The following is a 4608-nucleotide window of genomic DNA, read 5'->3' on the forward strand; positions in this document are numbered from 1 at the left end:
TGATTTGTGCTAAGAAAATTGCCTTTTGTAACTTACCCTACATTATTCTTCTCATATGCATACGTATATAATGTACTCTATATCATCGACTGCATCCTTATGTAATACATGTATCACTAGCCACTTTAACTATGCCACTTTGTTTACATACTCATCTCATATGTATATACTGTACTCGATACCATCTACTGTATCTTGCCTATGCTGCTCTGTACCATCACTCATTCATATATCCTTATGTACATATTCTTTATCCCCTTACACTGTGTATAAGACAGTAGTTTAGGAATTGTTAGTTAGATTACTTGTTGGTTATTACTGCATTGTCGGAACTAGAAGCACAAACATTTCGCTACACTCGCATTAACATCTGCTAACCATGTGTATTTGACAAATAAATTTTATTTGATTTGATTTGATTTGTTAAAACTTTCCTTGAATAAAAAATTCAACTTGGCAGTTGAATTTGGATACTTTTGTCCTTGTGTGAGGTACCTCAGAAAGCTGTAATTGCAGAATGGTTAAATTGTTGGACTCAAAATCCATTGGGGTTGCCCAGTGGAGGTTTGAACTCTGCCAGCAGTGCTCTGACAATCCAGTCTTTATTTGTAACATGTCATTGGGGACTTGATATGGATAATGCTTGGACATGTCCTTTGATTCAAGTGCTCAGAATTGATCTTCCATGACAAATGTTTCAAGTAGGCTCTTCAATAGCAATAATTTGGTCACTTTAGAGGTAAAATGGACAGAACGAGATAGTGGACTGGTTAAGGGTCTGTAGATAACAGGAGAAGCTGTGATGCCGAGGTTAAGACGTGGACTTGAAATCCATTGGGGTCTCCCGCACAGTTTCAAACCTGCTCAAGCGCTTGACAAACCAGTCTTTATTTGCAACATGTCATTGGAGTCTTGATATGGATAATGTGTGCTTGTGCATGGACTTGTCCTTTGATTCAGGTGCTCAGAGTATATCTGCATTGGCAAACAGTTCAAAAAGTCTCTTCAGTACACATACCGTTGTTTGTATTAGATTTATTATGGAAATTCTGAGAGCCATGTGGGTATGTCCTCAGACTTGAAACCCCATTGGTCTCTCTGCTCCTTTTTAAATCTTATTCTCAGTGAATAGTCCACTTGTACTTTCTCTCACATAGTTTTTTGACTTGCGCATTAAATTTCCAACCTTCACAGCTTTGGAAAGGACCGAGGTTACTTGGCGCAATAAGATCAAAATGTTGTGCCATCAAGTTTACCATTTTTCACCAATGATGTCTGTTTCCAAATCCCAATCCCTTTACTTTCATTCCAACAGCTGCAATGGCCGAGTTCTTTAGGGACGTTGGACCTGAATTTCAATGGGGTCTCCCACCCATATTCTTAACTTGCTTGAAGCATATAGCCCACTTTATGCTTTCTCCTCATCAATTTCCTTAGTTTCCTACTGATGGGATGGCTAAGTGGTTTAAGCATTGTAATTGAAGTCCTATGTATTTTCCCTGTACAGTTTCAACTCTGCTTACTGGGTGATGATAAAGTAGTCCTTTAATAATTGGGTATATCTCCTTTGAATTTAAATTTTCCTTAATTCATGTGCTCGTCCACCGATTGAAGTGCTTAGAAAATTGCCTTTTTAAACTTTGCTTGAAACAAAATTCAACAAGGCAGTTGAATTTGGATACTTTTGTCCTTGTGTGAGGTACCTCAGAAAGCTGTGATTGCAGAATGGTTAAATTGTTGGACTCAAAATCCATTGGGGTTGCACAATGGAGGTTGAACCCTGCCAGCAGCGCTCTGACAATCCAGTCTTTATTTGTAACATGTCATTGGGGACTTGATATGGATAATGCTTGGACATGTCCTTTGATTCAAGTGCTCAGAATTGATCTTCCATGACAAACGTTTCAAGTAGGCTCTTCAATAGCAATAATCTGGTCACTTTAGAGGTAAAATGGACAGAACGAGATAGTAGACTGGTTAGGGGTCTGTAGGTGACAAGCTGTGATAGCCGAGAGGTTAAGGCATTGGACTTGAAATCCATTGGGGTCTCCCCGCGCAGGTTCGAACCCTGCTCACAGCCCTTTGACAAACTAGGCTTTATTTGCAGCATGTCATTGGAGACTTGATATTGATGATGTGTGCTTAATGTATGGACTTGTCCTTTGATTCAGGTGCTCAGTTTATATCTGCATTGGCTAACAGTTCAAAAAGTCTCTTCAGTACACATACTGTTGTTTGTATTAGATTTATTATGGAAATTCTGAGAGCCATGTGGGTATGTCCTCAGACTTGAAACCCCATTGGGTCTCTCTTCTCCTTTTTAAATCTTATTCTCAGTGAATAGTCCACTTGTACTTTCTCTGCACATAGTTTTTTGACTTGCGTATTAAACTTCCATACATTAAGGGAACATTTCGACATTTACCGTATGGTTAGTGAGAAAGTCCATATTGCAAATGTAACGTCCCTTACTAGACGTCCGAAAACATTTTTAAAATTCGGGGACAGCGTCGGGCCGAGCGGCAGGGCCAGACCTACCGGGAAGTCATCAAATGAACTTTGTCGGACATTCGGTTTCGTTTTATAAAATAATCAAATTTGGTCCATTTTTCCGCTATGCCGGAAAATCCCACAAGAGGGCATAAGCAATCATATTGCAATTTGACAAAACATCACGAATCACGGGCCATATCTCGAAAAACTTAAAATATTTCGGCCCGAAACTTGGTGAGCATAGGTTTGGCATAATGGGCAGTTGGCCCCGAACAAGATGGCGCCTAGGCCTCAACGGTTTTGAGTTATGGCCATATTTCTGGGATTAAAGGTCCAAAAATGAAAATAGAGAAATTATTTTTTCACTTCACGTCAAAGTCAAGGAGCCTCCGGTGTCAATAAAAAAAATCAGCCATTTATCTATCGTCATTTAAGAGAAATCGTACGATGACAGATTTGTGATGTTCAAATATAGGTGTTTTTTTTCAACGGTTACAGATCCAGTTGCAGGGTGTTCATATGAATATTTTTAAAGTGTGCTGCGGAGCTCTGCAACATTTCTGTGATTTTCTATGATTTTCTGAAATAACACACACTCACTAAACCCTCCGTAAATAACTCAGTTCTTAACGTAAAGACTTAAAACTCAGGATTCTGTAAAGGCATACCCCAATGAGGATATGAGTTTATTTATAGCTTCCTGTGCCAACAGGAAGTGCCTTAAATGGTGTCATAGTGGCTGTATCCAAGGGTTAAAAAGGTCAGATCTTTTCAAAACTTCATATGTGATTAGGCAACCCTCCTGAACTGTAAAATCAGTCATTTCTCCCAACAGATGTCAAAGAAAAGCTCTCACACACACACACAGCAAGGATGGAGTGACAAAGCGCGGTGTTTAAAGACACAGAGAGCAGGCAATGGCATAAACATAATCCCAAGGCCGTGCCGAGTTCAACGAGATATCCCGCTTGACCGTAGCTCGCTCGGTCTAAGCGCAGCGACCATGAGAAAAGTAGGCCCAATATGAAGCCTGCACCAGAACGTCATTTGATTTTGGGTGACAGCGGCGGAACCGTTAGGTTTAGAAGGACAATTCAAACACAGGACTGTTCCTAAGGTCCTCCCGATCTGTGCAAGCCTAACCTTGACCGTGTGACATTAACCCTTCACAGGTAAAAGAAGTTGTTTACATAAAAACAGTTTGCATTGACTTCTCTCCCCATAGGAATACATTGCCTGCTCTCCTAAATACAACCTGGAGTCTATATGGGTTATGAATGCTGTATGAACCTGTCTTCGGTACCAGTCCATCAAGCCACTATAAGGTCTACCTGTGTCGATTCTAGGCTTCCTGGGCCAACCGGAAGTGCTTAAAATCACCCTAAAAGTGTATATCCATACACTGCCTGCAATTTGATGGACATAGTGCATTGAATCCTGTGTAAATCAGTCAATTCCTAACGTAAAGACTTAAAACTCAGGATTCTGTAAAAGAATAGCCCAATGAGGATATGTGTTGACTTATAGCTTCCTGTGTCAACCGGAAGTGCCATAATTGGTGTCTCATGGGCTGTTTGGAAGGGTTAAAAAAATCAGATCTGTCCAAAACTTCATATGTGTGATTATGCAACCCCCATGAACTGTAAATCAGTCATTTTTCCCATAAAAATTCAAAGGAAAACTAAATCACACAGATACACAACTTGGATGGAGGGACGTATTGGGGTGTGTAGAGACTGACAGTGCCTCCAATAGTTAGCTTTGTTCGAGCTAAAAAACGAACCGTCAGACCTAGAGTTCCGAAACTTTAGAAACCTGTTCTAGACCTCAGGTCGATAGTGCGTGGTGAGTTACGGCGCTCTAGAAGGTTCTCGGTCCGAGAAACAGCCTCGAACATTTGCAATGACTTCAATTCATTTTGACCATTACGAAAATGGCGACATTTAGAAAAGTCTCAGAGACACAAGACTAGGTGCATTGAAACCGGCTCGGCCCATAGACACGGACCCCAACGTTTCTGTCCGATAGCTCATTCAAGGACCCGTAGCAAGGCATGGAAAAAGTGGATTTTCAGCACCAATTAGGGTTTTACTCGGACACCAAATGACCTATCGA

The 4608-nt window shown here is 40.6% G+C and overlaps 1 non-coding gene across 1 annotated transcript; it reads left to right on the forward strand.

Moving 5' to 3' along the window:
* Positions 1-1998: 1998 nt before the first annotated feature.
* On the forward strand, positions 1999-2080 carry trnas-uga (transfer RNA serine (anticodon UGA)). Its single transcript has one exon. It is a non-coding gene; the product is annotated as a tRNA-Ser (tRNA).
* The last annotated feature ends 2528 nt before the right edge of the window (positions 2081-4608 follow it).

This window comes from Oncorhynchus masou, unplaced genomic scaffold, assembly GCF_036934945.1.
Source record: "Oncorhynchus masou masou isolate Uvic2021 unplaced genomic scaffold, UVic_Omas_1.1 unplaced_scaffold_9515, whole genome shotgun sequence".
NCBI classification, from domain to species: Eukaryota; Metazoa; Chordata; class Actinopteri; order Salmoniformes; family Salmonidae; genus Oncorhynchus; species Oncorhynchus masou.